The sequence below is a fragment of the Gymnoscopelus microlampas genome (genome assembly GCF_963454915.1).
Source record: "Gymnoscopelus microlampas genome assembly, chromosome: 20".
Taxonomy (NCBI): Eukaryota; Metazoa; Chordata; class Actinopteri; order Myctophiformes; family Myctophidae; genus Gymnoscopelus; species Gymnoscopelus microlampas.
The window spans coordinates 13,269,998-13,289,609 of NC_139957.1; the positions used below are offsets into that span (position 1 = coordinate 13,269,998).

A 19,612-nucleotide genomic window follows, 5' to 3' on the forward strand; every position below is an offset into this window, starting at 1 on the left:
TTATTAGTCTTAATGACTTGAGGAACACAAAACATAAATGTATCTTAATTTAGTTATGTAGCACTGTTTTGCAGTATTGCACACATTATTGGTCTATTTTCAACAGGAAATGTTTCCCCGATGGATCAGTACCTGGTAGGGTTACAGGTCTCATGACATGACATGATGTCACAGAGCAAACACACCAACAGGTCAGTCAAGTTTATGGGCCTAACCTAACCACCAACTACTACAATGGCTATGGAGTTCTTGCAATCGCCACACCTGAGCAAAATAGACAGGGTGTATCGTTACCATGATATGCTTACAGACAGTAGAGTAATCAAAGTAGTGAGTATGCATATAGACAAGACCTATACAGTATTTATACACACAGTGAGGCAGCAACTGAGTGGCTTGCAGTTTGCACACATCAGATTGTCAGTGAACCAAACATGAGCATGTCATTTGTCATTTGTATTTCTCTCTCGTCCTGTCATGACTGGAAATAAGAGAGGGAAGGGGGACTTGCATCACAAGGCTGTGAACTCTTTGATAAAACCAAGCAAAATGCGCTACAATCAAATTTAAGGGGACTGGAGCACATTCTAAAGTCAGTTAAGGGAAAATACACCCAAAAGCCACAGTGAAAGCAACTACCGCTACAATACCAAGGCTGAAGTTAACCAAATGCTATAGGCTATATCTGTCCATCAACCAGGCTGTATCTGTCCATCACCCACTTTGGCAGGCAACCAACAATAATTTAGAAGCCTTATTCAATTCTATAAATCTGGTAAACTAATGAAAGCAGCTAATGATATTTAGCATTTAACAAGTACTGCCTGTAGACATCAAAAGTGTATTGTTTATTGTCAATATATTGTCCTGCAAGTATACTTTGGTGGACCGTCTGTCTAGAAATAGGCTATAATAGACACTACAGTGAACTAATCCTCAGCATTAATAGGCTATATTATGAAGTTCTTTCTGTCAAATGGATTGGGGTCAGTAGCATGTGCTCTTTAAGTCAATGCTAATATTGGTTTGTTGTTGGTGATGTAGAAACTGAAAGTCAGGTACTCCTAACTAGTGAATGGTTGCTTGTAATGTTGGATATCAAGTGACTGATGCTTATTCTACCATTATATTTACTAATACTAGTAGTAACTAATAGCAAATCACAGTAAATAAGCGAGTCACATAGCTATAGTTTTCAAATATTAAATGTACAATTTCCCCATCCTAAACCATAGGATGAAGTCTAGACAGTGTTGTTGGGGAAGTGGTCTTCTTAGGTCCTAGACCTAGACCACTTCCTCAATGACCCTACTGTACACAGCCAAAACCTCGCCTCATTCTAGATCACATTACTATGACACCAGTAGCTAAAAGCAGCATTTTACATCCCTGCTAAGCTATTCATTTGAAGCCTGTGATCAGGATTAAGGTATCATTTGGCAAGCTGGGTATAGGTTTTTTTACAAAGGATTGGATGCTAGGAAACACTCATACACAGTGTGGAAACACTACTCAGAATGGCAACCCTGCACAGTAAAATCCTTAATGTTGATTTAACTGTGGTGTGTATAAATGGAACCAAAAACAAATGGACACCTATTTGTACACTTTAATTTAAAACTGAGTACTGTGTACAGTCACCTTACTTGGGAAATAACAGTGCAATTAGAGTGTAACAAAATGTGGTTAAATGTGAGTTATTACAGAGAGGGGAGTCTATTTTTCCTTTCTATTCTCAGAGGCTTTTCTGTGTTAGTAAACAAAGCTCTGAAGATCTCAACAGGTCTGTCAACCTACCCTGTAACTAGTCACTCAATGTCAGGTGCATGATGCCCTAGTTGGCAACATTACATACACCTTTGTCAAACAGTGTAGTCTATCTTGTTGAGGGGGGGGGGCTCAAAAACATAGTTTCTTCTGTTTCATGTTAAACTGCTCATCAGTGGATTCCTGGTGCAATTAAACTAAGATGTGCTTGCACAAACATGTAATTTTGTTCAGAACAGATGTGAGATACACAAAAAAAGCGATGCTCTTTAAACTTCCAAGAATTCTTGAAAATGCTTGAACATTCACATAAAGCTTGGTCCAGACAAGATGACTTCATCATTATGAATGTATTCATAATGCAGCAACTGTCTAACTGGAAATTGACTGAATTAACTGTTAAAGGTTATTTACTGTAGCTGACACCCATGTCTCAATAAAGTTAAAACGTACAAAAAGTACAGCCATAGAACAGTGTGCTCAGACAACATGTTGTCCTCATCACTACAGCATCACTATAAGGACACATGGAGCACTAACAGATGACACAGTCGGCTATACAAAGGTTTCTTCTTTGGGTTTTTTCTTAATCAATGAAGATAAATTACAGAGGTGAGTGCTAGTCAAAACAAAGACTGTCAATCAAGTAGACAATAAACTGTACTACAAAGTGCAAAAGTAATGGAAAAGGTTAAGCTAACTGAGACACGTTTTGACTACACAATCTAGTCGAGTGGCAGATAAAAACATCATTCAAGAACCATTTCACATGACAACTGGAACTTCCAAACGTGGTCTGGCAAGGTGCTGGGCAAGTAACAATGTAGATATGGTACGGTTCTATTTCCTTTAGTTTATCATGTTAAATTGATTATACTGAAATTCAGCCCGTATGTATATTAGCCCACCCAGACAACTACTACTGATCAATTTATGGGAAAATTGGCCTAACAATACCTCAAAATGATGTAGCACATAGTGTCACCTTAACCCACTGAAACCAGGAAAGCATCTGTGTCATTTTAGATTTTAGCATTGGCTTTTCAAAAATAGCAGATATACAAGCTCACCTTCATGCCGCGCTGCAAGCTTGTATATCTGATATTTTTGTTTGAAAAATCTTGAAAGTGTGAGAACTACCGATTTAGAAGGCATTTGTAGAATCGGCCTCAGGTCTTAATGGGTGGAGAAGTTTCTCAAAGGGATTTGTTTACACTGGTAGTGTGAAAGATTCAGTTTAAGGTTATTTACTATGGACAGGACAAGGGCTCTATGAATGTTTCAAAAAGTGCTTGTGGGGTGAGCAGGTAGATAGTGCGTTGACATCATTTCAGCATCCCTGGTTTGTGTCATATGTCTATTCTTCCTGTCTGTCTAACTCCCCTATTTAAAATCACATAATGGAACAGGTTAACTCAACATGACTATGCCATTAGACAGTTTTGAAGACGGGTCACCACTGTTATCAGAACAAGGCTGATGTCAGTAGCCTAAAGACAAAGTCCAATACAAATCGTGACACAACACTGTCACATTTTGGTTATGAAGCAGGGTGAGCTGAGGTAAACCCTGTCAATATCAATACCTCCAGTCTTGGTCTGAAAGCTAGATTCGACCTCCAACCAAACAATGTTAATTATAGTCATAAACATTATTTATGCCCGTTCACACCCCAGATTTATGGTGTAATGTTATGTGCCTTTCTTCATGGCTTATATCTTGACCCATGGTGCTAAAGACACCAGCGACAGCTATACCAAACTGGTTAGACCAAGCACAGCGAACCCCTTCTACTCTCACTCCATCTTATTAAAAACATAAGTGAAATATGTTTTGAACTGCTGAACAATAACATATGTGATACTGTAACGTTAATGTGTAAGGGGAAAGTCCATTTGGACAAATTATAATTTAAATTATAATTTAGTTGTTGGAAACCTTTGGCAAAAGGATGGCAGTTGTTAACATCTAACTGAATGAAACACAAATAATATTCCAAAAAGAAACTAGGCTAATTGAAATGGTATTATTCAAAGGGAAAGGGGATTGAAATGACATTATTCAAAGGGAAAAGGAATTGAAATGACATTATTCAAAGGGAAAAGGAATTGAAATGACATTATTCAAAGGGAAAAGGAATTGAAATGGCATTATTCAAAGGGGAAAGGAATTGAAATGGCATTATTCAAAGGGAAAATGAATTGAAATGACATTATTCAAAGGGAAAAGGAATTGAAATGACATTATTCAAAGGGAAAAGGAATTGAAATGACATTATTCAAAGAGAAAAGGGATTGAAATGAAATGACATTATTCAAAGGGAAAATGGATTGAAATGACATTATTCAAGGGAAAAGGGAGACTCCAGGAGGGGACATCATAATGGGAGTTTTTGGCAGCAAAAGGCACTTATAACTGAGCTAACGTTAACGGCGTTGGTTAAACCTGCGTCAATGCACCATGTTACAGTCATGGCGAAGACGTCATTTCTCATGGAAGTTTACACATTTTGATTATTTGATAATTTCTCCTGGAGAGGGAGTAGAGACCCAGACCGACCTACGGCTCTCATTACTCGGCCAAAAAAAGCGTTCACGCACAGCGATTAGCCGTTAGCACTGGGCTAGCCCATATAGCATGCCAAGAGGAGAGCAGTGTTGCCAGGTTTTGAGAGTGAAACCTCAACTGAAAACAAGCCCAAAAGAAACGAGTCATTCGCCCTTTAAACATATTACATCAGCTATTGACAAAACAATCTTGGAAGAACATTTGAAAACATGTTATGGGGGGTATATTGTAACGTAACGTTACATTGGTGTCAGAAGTGGGATCGTTAAACTATTTTCAGATGGGGTCCGCAGACAAATACATATTAATTTGGGGGTCCTTGACTTGAAAATGTTTGAGAAACACTGGTATTAAGTAACAAGCTCAAATAAGCAACTACACTTTAGAAACAAGGCCCAAAAAACCGCAACCACCAATATTTGACAAGCAACTTTACACTTTAAAATAAGCCCAAAGTGGCTTATAATAAGCGGACATGGCAACACTGAAGGAGAGCTAGCAGTATCTTTACAGAACAATGCCTTTTATATGCAGTGAAATACACAAACCCGGCCTCATTAAGAGTTATAACACATTATGCATCTGTCTTTTCAAGGATGCGGTACGTTGATGACCCAACGGGCTGGGTTACTTTGGCAAAGGCACATTTTTACCCAGTGTTGAGCTAATGTAAAAAAAAAAAAAAAAAAAGTCGATGCAGTCCCATTCAGTTGTTACACCGAGATCTGACACCCCCCGAATTGTGTGACTCAAGAGTTATTTGCTGTGAAATGTTTCGAATTTGTTGTTCTAAAAAGGTACAGCCAGGTGTCAAATTATCTTATGAGTTTTTATGGGAAATAGCTGTTGTTTCGAGCTAATCATGTTACGAAAGCCTTAAAAAAGGTCCGTTTTTATTAGTGCTATTTGATGTTTTCTAACTCGCCAGTTGTGCGCAGAGATTTGTTTCGACATTTCTCATAGGATGGCGATAAAAAGTAATTAAGCCCAATCAAGTGTCACCCTTTCCCTTACAGAATGCATGTTGCTATTGCTACGATGAAAAAGTTACACTTAAATGTAGCCTAGGATCAAGACTATAATAGATCATTTGATAGAGTCTGACTTTTACTTTCATATCGTAGATATAAAAATGTCAAAATCGATCAAATACATCAATGATAGTCTTGATCCAAGGCTAACTTAAATGTAATAATAATAATGTAGAGCCAGGACATGAAGTCACAGAATTCGGACGAGTCACCAATTTCGCCGTAACGCGACTCCAAATGCATTCCCCTACAACCCACCTAACATGGTCGCTCCCAGCTCCAGATACCACGGAGAAAAGAAGGCATTCCCAACCAAATTGTTTCTATTACAATCCACCCCGTGCGATCACACGTCTCCACAGGTAGTCCGAGGCAATATGAAGGTAAAATGTAGCCTTTCGGTAGTCCAAAAGACGGATCCCTTCCCTATATTTCGCCTTATTAGTGGTATGCGTTTGTAACCCGAATCCTGCTGCTGATTCTTGCTGCTCCCTCCCCTCACATCCCAGCCAGGCAGTAATGGCGACTGATAGGCTACACCTCTCTCTCCCCCTCCCTCTCTCTCTCTCTCTCTCCCTTTCTCCCTCTCTCTCTCTCTCTCTCTCTTGCAACTTTTCCACCAGGGGCTCGAGGGCACACAGCAGTGTGATGTAATTATGTCAGAGATTTTTTACAGAAATGTGTCATTATGCAGTGGTGGAAAGTAACTAAGTACATTTACTTAAGTACTTAATACTTAATACTTAGTACTTCATTACAATGTGAGTTGCTTTTACTTTACTGGAGTATTTCCCATTTGTTTTGCTTTTACTTTTACTCACATCTCAGTAGTCAAATATTGTTCTTTTACTCCACTACAATAATTAGAAAACTTTGGTTACTAGTTACTTTGTAGATTTGGGTTATTATTACAAAACATACATTCACCACTTCAGCCCTATATACATAACCTGACCCTGCCAGAGGTGGCGGTATTGAGTAACCAGGTTCCTCAAGCTGTGAAACAAATGTGTGGAGCAAGCTTCTTGGATCTGGTAGCGTCAGGTTACTATATACATTTCGGCCATTTGAAAATAACCGATCTACAAGTTCACAATGCCTCACAAGTCACAATGCATTGTGAGCTTGTAGATCTGCTATTTTCAAAAGATTTGTATACATTTCATATGAAAACTTTCTGCATAATGAGTACTTTTTACTTTTGGTACTTTAAGTACATTTCGATACCAATACTTTTGTACTTTTACTCAAGTAAATTCGGAATACATTGCAGTATTTATACTTTTACTTAAGTCAAAAATGTGAGTACTTTTTCCACCACTGTCATGATGTATCATGCATGGAGGTGCAGGTGTGGCATAATTGTGATACACATTCTAATCTTATCATCATTATCACTTTCATAGGAATTAACTCACTGAACTGAATATCATCCTTAAAATATTTAAATAACTCAAAAAGACTGTGCTGTTATACAAAATCATTGTGACCTCGGCTCCTAGGACTTATATTGGAGCATCTTGGAACAAGTTGGTGCTGTGGTTTGGATGTTTGAATGAAGACCTTTGTTGTTGTCCATGGTTATTAGCCTGTTGGCTACCCCTGGGCCATGTATTGTTGATGATGCTGTTTGTGACTTTGCATGTCTTTGTAAGTATGTCCTGTATTGTATTTGATTTAATCTTTAATAAAATGTTACGTCATTATCACCTTCATTGTTATAATTAAATCTCCTAATTTAGTCATTATGCAAATTTCCCCTCACATGTAGTCAAGTCACTGACTAATACGTAAGTAAGTACCGTAGGTTGGAGAGGCTTATATTGTGAGTATCAGCCGAGAATGTGGGAGTCTATCCCCTTTCGATGCACTAGACCGGACGGACCCCTGGGAGATGGATTGCTGAGGTGGAGCGCAACACCCAAGCCGTGCTACTCATACACAGAGTTGGCGGTTCCCGGGATCAACCCCATGACCTTGTGGTCCAAAGGTGAGAGCTCTACCGAATGAGCTATCCAGACCAGCCACTAATAGAGCATGGAAGTCTGACATAATTTACGCATCCTACCTGGGTCACGTTCCCTCCCCCCCATTCTGAATTCTCATAGACGACGTCATATAAGAACTATGTTACAAAAATAAACAAATGAGCAGGGCGGTTTGACTGGGATATGAAGCATCAACTGACGCCGAGAAAATGCTAACGTTACCGCCGCCGAATTAATTACATTTTTGACAGAAACAGACTGTATACAGAGTCCACCTCCCTGATAATATCGCCTGGACAATTTGTTTATTTTTTTACCACAATTCTACCAATACACAATTTTACCACATACCACAAGATGACCCAATGTCATGTGTCTTCTCTGGTACACATGAAGTCACCATGCGGATGCACCTCACAGTGAGGAGGAGTTTCACTGGGAGGAGGTAAACCTCCCACTGGTAAATGGTAAACTAACATAATATATTGCTTTGCACTTCAAGAGCTACTTCTATTTAAATAGGCTTTACAAAAGCCAACATTTCTGCATTCATTTACTTAACACAAATACAGATAAACACATGGTCAGGTCACCTGAGAGTTGACTCATATACATGTAAAGAATTATAGCCTGCACTCACGTTCTTTGAGAACATGAGTGCTGGCCACGGCTCCATACTTTTGGAGCCGTACACCCGGCAAGTTGTTTTTATATTGTTTTTGTGACTGGAGTTTGTGCTTGCATTCTTTCTTATTCGACTGGTACAAACATAGTCCTCTCTTCCACTGCTGACAGCTGAGCAGCGCTGCTTGAGCAGTTGGGTGTAAAGTTTGGGTCCAGGGAGAAAAAAATCAGGGCGCCTCTAGCCTCTAAATGCCTAGAAAAGATGTGGAAATACTCAATATGTGTACTGTCAGCTACATTACTGCTGCAAAGTGGTCTTAAATAATTCTCTGTAGCATGTTTGAGGTGTTGGAGAAAGCTGCCATTGGCAGGCAGTGACTGCTAACGGCAATACCTCCTCCTGCAAGCAAGCAGTGCACCATCAGCAGCTCAGTGTGGAATCTGCAAATTTTTCATTTTCTGTCAGACTTTCATGTGCCATGCCTTTCTTGTTTGTAAAATACTGACATTGCATTCCCCCCCCCCCCCCCCCCCAGCGTGAATCCAGAACATCAAGTTGTCAGTGGGTCTAAAACTTCTGGTGTTACGACACAGCTCAGTGAGACTCCACATAAGGGGCAGGAGGGGTCCAGGAGATGTCTTTATTATCGACTTACACTTTCTCTTTTGGCATATATCCGCTCTGCAGACACACACATATCTTCTTAATGTATAAATTTGATGAGACAGAAGACAAGGTTACAATACAGTTTGTCCCTGAAGCACTTCTGGGGTTTAGCGCCTAGCCAAATGGCACTAAGGTGCTGTTTCGAACCTTTGGTGTCATGGCACAATTCAGTGACTCAACATCAGGGGCAGTGGCCTCAAAGTCGCTTTGTTAGTTCGCAGTGCAAGTAAAACAGTTTTCCCCTATGTTGCCCCTACTTAACATGTATGTATTTCACCAAAGAGATCAGAACACAGGGTGGATTGCCTGCACGGAGCAGTGATGAGATTCAGTGACTTGCGCAAGGGAAATCCATGCCTTTTGATATAGCTCCCTCTGTTCAATCCTTTTTATTTATGTATAGGGGATATGTTTTATTCCTGCTTCTGGACAGATTGAATTAAATACCGCATTTCCTTTTGGGAAATGTAGACTGACATGCTTGATACTTATGTTTGATAATATCACAATTTAACAAAAAATGTATAAATTGTCCCACCCTCTGTTTTTTCTTTTTTTATATAAATCAAACCCTGTCTATTCTAATTGGACATGTTTAAGGGGCTTTGCCCTCTACTCCAGTCCAGGATGTCAACTAGTGTCACACTGGGACGTGGAGTCAGGAGTCAGGACCCAGTCAATGAAATAACACAATAATCCTTCCATGAGAGTTGTTCTTGGTCCACAATCCTGTCAGATCCTCTCATGACCCACTTGTGGGTCACAACTCAGTGGTTAAGAAACACTGGTATAATTTAGGGAACTCTAAACCTCCACAAGTATCTTTCAGCTGCCTGATGACAGCACCGCACATCCTTGGTTGTCTGAGGGGGACAGGGTGTCCTCTAGCTCTGTTTGAGCTCATGCCTTTAAGGGGCTTTACTTGGCGTGTGGGGTTTTAAGGAGATTTGCCCAAGGAAAGTTTTTTAAGCTGCCTGTGTGTTCATCTTTACTTTTAGTTTGATGAAAGAGAATGCAGAGAATCTCTCTGTCATTGGCCTGTTTTATAGTCATCATATTGCACCAATGCTTGCATTTCCTGAATCCGCTTCAGGGTTCCTTTCCTTTCCTGAGTCAGGGGGCTTTCTCAGTACCCGTTATACCCGTCTGTCTGTGTCCCTTTTGTGTCCATATGGAGATCTCTGATGTCATCAGTATATGTCCATATACTGGAATGTCCATATTTGGGCATATTGGTTGGATCTGCGGTTCTGGACAACTGGATATCTGAACTATTCGACGACGGGCACCGCACTCCCTCGAGTCCTGCCGCTGCACGTGCCGGATCTCCGAACCAAATCTCTGTATGTCAGTCATTTTTATGCCCATTTATGGAGATTGCTGATGTCAGCTCCATATATGGAGCTGACTGATTTGTTTGCGCCTGATGCCATGACGACACCTTGAGGTTAGACAACACACTTCATATTTGGGCGTAGCTGCATTGGGAACTCCTTATTGGTTATGGCTGAGTCATAGTGACATGAGTGTGAAGTTAGAAGTCCACCGGCCGCTCACCAGCCGGCCGGCCAGTCCTCCCTTAAGCCAATTTTAATATAGGATGTGGACCTCGGTCAATGGGATCCACTAAATCATGGAAAAACCATGAGAACAAAATACATATCGTTGCTGTTGGGCAGAAACCTTGTATGTCCAAAACTGTTCCTTTTTTATTAATATTTTTAAAAAAAAATTAAAATAGTGAAAGAAAATAGCCATCTACAAGCTCACATCGCATCTATTTTCACAAGTTTTGTGTGACACTCTTGTTTGACGAAGTAGGGCATTCATTTACAAAAAAAACATAAAAAGTTTAAATATGGAGATAAGAGGTTTCTGCCCGACAACAACGATATATTAATTTATAGCTACATGTCTAAACCCCTATCAATATCAACATAGACAATGTTATGTTAGGTAACCTTGGTAGTTATATCATAAATACCAATCAGTCTGATTATTTTGTCAGACAACTAGATGTTTGTTGAACAAAATATAAACTGTGGTTTGTTATGTTAAGCCAGGTAATGGTACAGTAGCTTAATCCAATTTAACTGGCCACAGCCAAAGTTTTACCAGTATTTGGCTGGTTGGATGGTAGTATACTAATTCACATTCTAGTTCTGTGTAAAATGTTTTCACTGGACCATTACCAGTCATTAATTATTCAGACTAATAGAAGACAGTATTAATATCAAACTTAGGTTCTTCCACTGACAATTATACACTAATGTTAAGCTATTTAAAAAAAATCTATATCTAAAGTGCATTCATTATATTCCAGCCTCTGGAAAGGATCAAACTATGACCAGGGGAAGACAACAGTGAGACTTGTCATAGACCTAGCATAGACTTAGATGTCAACATGAATAAGTGTAAATCAACATGAATTAAAACTGACAACAGGACTTCAGTACAGCGGGACAGTGCGAGCTGTGAACAAACACCATACATCACCTCAGACACTAGATGCAAACATGATTCAAAGAGCGAAAAATGACGCAAGGGTGTGTTGAAGTTTTCATCACTGATCATCACAGTCTGCCCAGTCCAAACCTGGCTGATAATCCTCGATTGCTTCAACACATACTTCAACAATCTTCATAATTATTAACCACTTTCAACTTGGTGTCCCTATTTTGAGGGACACTGGGGAAAAAATGTTCCAAGTAAACATTCTCACCTATGACAGTAAATAAAAAAACAATGTACAGTACATAACATTTTCAAAGTAAAAAAAATAAAAAGAAGCAACATTTTTTTTTCAGGTCTACAAGCTCACTTCGCGTCATTTTGTGATTTTGTTGATATAATATTTTCACTATTCATCATATGACAAAGTATTAAGTGGTTAACATGAAAAAGAATGCACAGACTCAGATGCTGACTCACAGTATCATAAGAACAGTGATTATGTAAATTATACAGTACATGAAGAGAACATTTAGACATTAATGTTGTTGTGTTTGTTAAAATAAACATAATTTTCAGCTAGCTACAGTTTGTTCAGTAACATGGGTGTCCCTGTCTATTCAGCTCTTTAGTGAACAGAAAATACGTTTTCAAGTCAGGATATCAATTTAATCAAATCAGGAGAGAGAACTCATACAGGATACAGGATAAAAGGTGAAATTGGAATTGATGAAACAAAAACAAAAAATATGCATACTAATTTGGAACTGGAACACTATACATTTTAAATTAAATGGGTGCTCTCTCCTGATTGGATGAAAAGTACTGATGAATTGAGTATAATGGACCACAATTGAGTAAAATGTTTGTGTTAGTCTTTTAGCATAACGTTTGACTGCACTACATACCGTTAACAAAGTATTAAATCATCAATCACTCAATCAGTGTCCCACCAGAAAATGTGTTTTCTGTTTACTAAAGAACTGGAGAGACGAGGAGACTCCTGTTACTGAACAAACACTAGCAATGAGTACTATTGGAATATACAGTAAAGTAGAGCTTTAATGTTTTAACAAAACCAAAAATAGTAAAAGTATAGTTAAGTATGAACAAAAAAATCACTTACAGCACATTTCAAGTGTATTGTTCCTAAAACTATAAGCACACAGACATACGGAAAGTGCTGAAAATGACACATGGTTTGGTAGTCCATATCCCACTCTGAGTCTGAATAAGCTTGTCCAGTCTGTTACATGATAATCCTCCATGCAGGGCCCCTATTCTGAGCAGATTTTCATCAAGTCCCACAGGTCAGGGTGTATTGTGTGGGTCCGTACTCTGGGTGTGTGCTCAGCTGTCCACCCAGCTCTGATTGTTACACTGAGAGCCGCCAGGGAGAAGCAGGAAACTGGCCTCTCTCACAGGCCAGACTCTGTGTATTTATACCTCCTCTCTCTCTCTCTCTCTCTCTCTCTCTCTCTCTCTCTCTCTCTCTCTCTCTCTCTCTCTCTCTCTCTCTCTCTCTCTCTCGTCCTGTCCTATGGTAAATCCATAATACAGGAGCTGTGAACTTGTGAAGTCAGGACTGTGGACCTCACTCACTGCACATACAGCAGAGTGTTTAACTCAGTGTAAAATGGACCTCACTTGTATTTCTCAAGTAAGGTGGGGTAAATAGCCCCCAAACCCCCCAGTTAAATACATTTAAACGTATATCAAGACATTATTCAGGAGGGGGAAAAAATAAAGCCATTAAGTCAAGTAATGGATTAAGCAGTGGTGGTACTGGTACCAATGTACTTCCCACTGAGCAGGTTTTCTCATCTGGTCTGGGCATTTGAACCAATGACCTTCCATTCTCAGTCCCTGTGTTCCATCATCCTCCATTAAAATGATATAACTTCAGGCCTAGCCGAATCCCAGTGGCTCCAACTGGTTAGTACACATACAACATTGTACACAATGATAAATCTGACTGGAGACCTGTGGCTTCTCTGCCCTCCCTCTTTCACTGTCTCGCTCCAATGTACTCCACAGTGAAAAGGAGAGATTCTATGAAGATAACATTTTAAATGTTGTCTTTTCAGCTTGAATTAGGAGTTGTTACTGTCGTTAATGTTGTTTGTTCTACGTGTTAATGCAGCAGTGTTTCGCTCAGTTTAACCACTTACGCCCATATACTTTGTTGATTGAGGTTCCCTATGGCTCTATACTTGGCCCCCTCCTTTTTTCCCACAACACAAAATCTCTTGCAACACGTTGTGAGCTTACAGATCGTCTATTTTCAGTGAATGTTCACATATTTTCACCGAATTTTGGCCTATTATGATATGCCAAGAATAGGGACGGTACGGATCAAGTGGTTAATGTGAATACAGTTGAGCGATTGTCTGTAGGGGAAGTCAGGAGAGAAAGGGTGAAGGGACGGTCAATCTCTAATTCTTTATCATTCTTCATCACTCTCTCATTCCATCTGCTGGGCAGGTGACAAAGTGTGTGTGTTGGGGGACAGAAGACGAGGAAAGTTAGACAACGGCAGTAAAATACCTCTCTCTCCTCTCTCCTTCTCTCTCTGTCGTTCAGTCTTCCCACTGTGTGGGAAGAGCCAGTGGGCGGGCCCAGACACGATCCCACTGTTCTATTCCTGTACCGCTGCCAGCTGTCAATCACATCATAACCAGGAAGTGGAATTGTTGCCTCAGGCTGTTGTTGTTGCAAACTGTAGGTTACTCACAGTCACCTCTGGGAGAAGTCTGTAAAACACGTACACGTACACGTACATGTACACACATGTATGCGCACTCGCACACACACAGGCTCCTACTGCTTCCTCTAAAATTATTAACGGATAAATAATGCTATAATAATATATTAACTAGGCCCACACATATTGACTACACAGTATACATGACAGATCAGACACACTTAAACCATAGCCTCTAAATAACGAGTTCACAACATAACATAACAAATATGTTAATAGTTAATTAATAATCTATTAACAACTATATATTGTTACGTTATTATGTTGTGAACTCGTTATTTAGAGGTTATGGTTTAAGTGTGTCTGAACTGTCATGGGTAGTCAAGTAGCTTACCATATCTATTATTACAATTGCACACACAATGAAAAAATCACACCCAGTGTGAAGAGAGTGGTGCCTTTGAAAGTGTAACTGGTTGCATCCTTGTGTTGCAATCAGCAACAATATGTTGTCACGTGACACGTGACAACATATTGTCACGTGTCACGTGAAGCTTGACCAATCAGCCATGCTCAAACATACGGACGGACATACGGACGGACGGACATACGGACACACGGACACACGGACACACGGACAAAGTCAAATGTAGGAGTGGTTGGCACCACTCAAAAATAATTATTATACGATCGTTGATCGTGATTCTGCCTCAAAAGAATTGTGATGTTTTTGCTATATTACCCACCCCTATGAATAGTTATATCAGCATGCCCATATATGGGCAATTGGGCATATACTGATGACATCAGGGATCTACATATATGGCCATAAAAGGGACACGGACTGACACACAGATCTCCATATATGGGCATATCAGTCACATCGGCAGTGGCACGAAGGTGTCGAACTCTAGATGTGAGGGCCGAACTTCTAGTAAATTACAACTGAAACTAGTGTTAATATACAGACACCAACTGACCAATGCCAAATTTTGCAAGACCAACAAACACAGATCACAAAGAGACAAAAGGAACAAGATAAGCTAAAAACAAACAAGAAAAAAACTGAAAAAATAAGCAAAAGTGGTCATGGGATATTCAATATATCAATAACAAAACAATACTTATATTTTCCACAAGATTTGAGGTACAGGAAAAAGGATGCAAACAATAATTATTATTAGAGATCTGGTTCGTTATCTAGGTAATCTAACCATTTCCCCCATCTTTCTTTTGGAGTCAGAATAGGTCATCTGCTCTAGATGCAACTGTTTCACAATATTTATAAATAGGCCCACACAGTTTATTTTTTCCATTTCCTGAAAATACATTTTTGGACATACGTTTCCACCCAACAGCGACGATATATACCGAAATACGTGCATGTTAGATACATACTCCTGCCGGTGCCCTTGAGCAAAGGCATTGTCCTTAGATCTGGGGCTGCTGGTCCCTGGGCACCAGAGAATGGCTGCCCACTGCTCCTAAGCGTTGAGATGGAATAAATGCAGAGGACAAATTCTGGGCATGTGTGAATGCACACCTGTAAAGTAAATGTTTCATGTGACGCTTAACCACTTAAATCCATATACTTTGTTGTAGCCTACATCAATGGTGAAAATAAGTGATCTACAAGCTCACAACACGTCACAATACAGCATTCTGTGAGCTTGTACAGTAAATTGTTATTTTTGCCTAATGTTCACCTATTTCCATCAAGTGTTCACAATTTATGACAACCTTTTTTTGCTATTGTTGCTATTCAGCTATTTCCACCGAATATTCCTCTATTTTTGCCAAATGTTCCCCATTTATTGCTAAATATCCGCCTATTATGACCCAGAATAGGCCAGGGACGCTATATGGTCCATGTGGTTAAATACATTTTGAGTTAACTTGGTTGAACAGTCGACAGTGGTCTAGAAAGGAATGGAGAAACTAGATTATCCCTCCCTAGCATGTTTGATCCATTTCACCACACCTCTGTGTGTACCACTACCTTCAGTAAAAGGAGTAAATCACTGTGACAAGATTAATATTGACCTCTGACTAGTATACCATGTGCTGGAAAGAGAGTCAATAATAGCTATTGTGTCCTCAACTCCATCCGATCTATTGATCTATGCTACATGTAGTCTCAGTTACAGATATTATAAACTGTGTCTTCTGTGTGTGTGTGTGTGTGTGTGTGTGTGTGTGTGTGTGTGTGTGTGTGTGTGTGTGTGTGTGTGTGTGTGTGTGTGTGTGTGTGTGTGTGTGTGTGCAACTCAGCCGCAACATACCTTGGTTGACTAGAATTACCCAATAGCTTACGCACACGCACGCACGCACGCACGCACGCACGCACGCACGCACGCACGCACGCACGCACGCACGCACGCACGCACGCACGCACATTTCCCTCAGGACCTTTCTCAGCCTGAAATAGAATGACCCTGAATCATTATAGTCATGTGTGCGCACATGTTGTACACATATCCGTGCACATAATCTACATGTAGGTCTACATGCATGCATATAAGGAACCTTTATATTCAGACTATTCAGATTCACTTCAGAGTTCTCCATATGTGCTCATACATGAATGACCTCACACACATACATGTAATAATAATGTAGAACTTATTAATCCAACCGCAGAAATTCTGTTTCAGCTTCACCCAACTGGTAGCTGCTCAGGTGGTCATATTGAGTGCTTGGGGGGAGCAGTTAGGGGTTAAGTATCTTGCTCATGGACACCTCGACACATAGCTGGGGCCGGGAATTGAACCTGGGACCCCTCCAGCTATGGCCACACTAATACACGTACTGTACTGTATATACTGTATGACTTTGAGAGAAAGACTGCACAGAGGAAGCAGCAGTGTATATCCACACGCTTTTATGACATGTGAATAATGTGAATAGAATACTACATTATAGTTAAAAATCACCCACAGACACTGTTACTCCTGATAGTATGAGGCAGCGTTTCAGTGTTTCATCAGAAACCAGGCTTGCTGCTGCCTGCTTCATAGGTTTCCTCCTTTGATCCTTGTCCCTGGAGCGATATGCAAAACAGGCCAGCTAGCTACAGTGTAGCTACCTCCTTGCCAGGAGCGATTTCATATAGAGCACACAGTTTCACAAACACAGACTGGGAACTACACCCGTAACATTAGTGGTACAGTATGGCTTATTTGCTGATATACTTGAAGAAGATGGGAAGGAGTGAGCTAGCTACCTCCTCACCGGGAGGGATTATATACAGAGCTGAGAGTACAACAGATTGTATTTTAAATCTATAGTCTGGGAATCACTGTATATAAAAGCTTTCACTATGCTGGGAGGGATTTTACATAGACTATTTAAATACACAGTCTCTGGGAATTACATCCTTTTACATTAGAGGTAGACTAATAAACCTATAGCTTGTTGACTTAATTATGTGATATGTACAACCATGTTATGTTACAGCTCCTGTAAGAATATAGCAGACATGCATAGCTTGTACAAACTAATGGCTGACATGCTATGAATATGCTCAGCTACTGTAGCTCTAGCACCCACTGGGAGAAATGGCAAACAGCTTAAGTTTTCTCTAATGCTGACAGTGGCTTCAGATTAAACCATGTGTTTTAGTTGATTTACTTTAGTTTTGTTTTGAATACATTAATTGGAATGCCAACAGCAGTCACTGTCACTTCTGACACATTAAGCCGGGTGCTTCAGTTTGCTGTCATCATAAAAAGCTCCAAGTGACATTTTCAAAGAGCACAGAGATACAAGCGTGCAGAATGCACTCATCATGGTAATGGAACAGGACAGCATACTGTACAAAGCACTGTAGTTTTATATGACCTATGGTCTTTTCTATTAGTACATTAATACTCCACCCTGGCCTGGATCATACTACAGTATAGCCAGGGTGGAGAGTGCCACGTACTGTACATCCAAGCATGCATGCATGCATGCGCAGGCGCGCACACACACACACACACACACACACACACACACACACACACACACGTGCACACGCACGCACACACACACACACACACACACACACACACACACACACACACACACACACACACACACACACACACACACACACACACACACACACACACACACACACACACACAAGGAAAGGCAAGGCAAGGCAAGTTTATTTGTTTCACACATTTGAATATGGTTAAAATAGTTATTAAAAAGTTAAGAGAAAATAAGAATAAGCTCAAATAAAACAGATACATATACCACAGGGGGTCTCTGTGGTATATGCAGCTGGTTGCTCCAGACACTACTAAACATAACAGAAAGTGTGTGTGTGTGTGTGCGTGCGTGCGTGCGTGCGTGCGTGCGTGCGTGCGTGCGTGCGTGCGTGTGTGCGTTTGTTCTGTACGTCTGTACATTATCTACACAGTACTCTATACCCTCGATGGGTAAGAGCAAATGGATCATGAAGTGAATAATGGAATTTATTCACACTGGATGTGACAGAGAAAAACAGAGAAAGATGAAGAGAGAGGGTGAAAGAGAGAGAAAAGAGAAAGGAGAAGATGAAGAGGAAGCTAGAGAGAAAGAGAGTGGGACACAGAGAGAGAGAGAGAGAGAGAGAGAGAGAGAGAGAGAGAGAGAGAGAGAGAGAGAGAGAGAGAGAGAGAGAGAGAGCAAAAAGGAAGGTTTTATGAGGCAAGGGAAGTTGGAGAGAGAATCGTTTACCTGCTTACATCAGTGAGACTGTCAGAGAAGCTATTTCTGCAGCGCATCTCACTGGCTCTCTGCACTCTATTTAAAAATGTAAGTCCTATTTTATACTTTCAAAAGTTTGCAAAAATAGCACAAAAACTATTTTCATCTACAAATTCACAACGAGTCACATGGCCAGGTTGAAAGTGATTAACTTGTTGTTTTCTTTCACTTTTGGTACATTGTCATTTTTTTCAGCTCTTTACCTCAACTTCACATTGTGGGCATTCAAGCCTCCATGAATACCTTTCTGTTATCGTTTAGAAACACAATCCTATACTGGTCAAGGATGTTTCTACCACAATACAAACAAGATACAATGTTCTTCTGTGGGCTCTGGGTGAGAGGCAGAGGTCTTTACCCCATACACTGTATCTGATACAGAGATATCAAAGGAAACAACACACCCCACCCCCCCCCTTTAAACAGACTAAACACCGGGTGAGGTGTGAGATATGGGCATTGAACAGGTAAAAACAAGGACCTTGATTTTTAAAATGTCAAGATCGCTCCAGGTGAAAAGTCATGTTGCCAAATGAAAGAGTTTATTTAACTCCATATTTGTCCATACTAAATGTCTATATCATTTTCAAACTATATATAGTGGAAAAAATGGTAATTTTGACTAATGACTTTGACCCCCAAAACTTTGAACCCTACTGATTGTCAGCTGGTTTATAAGATAATAACTCAGAAATAGAAAGAAACTGTAAATTATGTCCAAAAACAGATTATGAATCTTTTTGTGAACTCTGACCCAATTCCCCCCATAATTTAATCAGGTAATCTAGGGACAATTGCCCATTTTACCTGAAAGCTTTATGTAATTAGGTTGAGAAGTTTTCCCATAGCATTGCTAACAATCAGATAAACAAACGGATGAAAACATTACCCCGCCCTGAGGGGATAGGGTAATAATCTGAACATTACACTGTGTCTCAATAGAGCTGCAGCAGCAGCCTGTCATTCATTCATTCATTCTCTGCTTTTCTTTTAAATGGGAATGGGCTTTCAGCACCCTTTGGTATTCTTTCTATTGGAAGAGATGGTAGGAAAGCAGAGAGGGAGATAGGAGAGA

At 40.1% G+C, this 19,612-nt stretch overlaps 1 protein-coding gene across 1 annotated transcript in view; it reads right to left on the reverse strand.

Annotated features, from left to right (window-relative positions):
• arhgap5 (Rho GTPase activating protein 5) overlaps positions 1-5,868 on the reverse strand; it is a 37,642-nt gene extending 31,774 nt beyond the window's left edge. Inside the window, exon 1 of the mRNA XM_084045033.1 lies at positions 5,625-5,868. The gene's annotated coding sequence lies outside the window, so the exon portion shown is untranslated. The remainder of the gene's footprint in view (positions 1-5,624) is intronic.
• Positions 5,869-19,612: the final 13,744 nt, after the last annotated feature.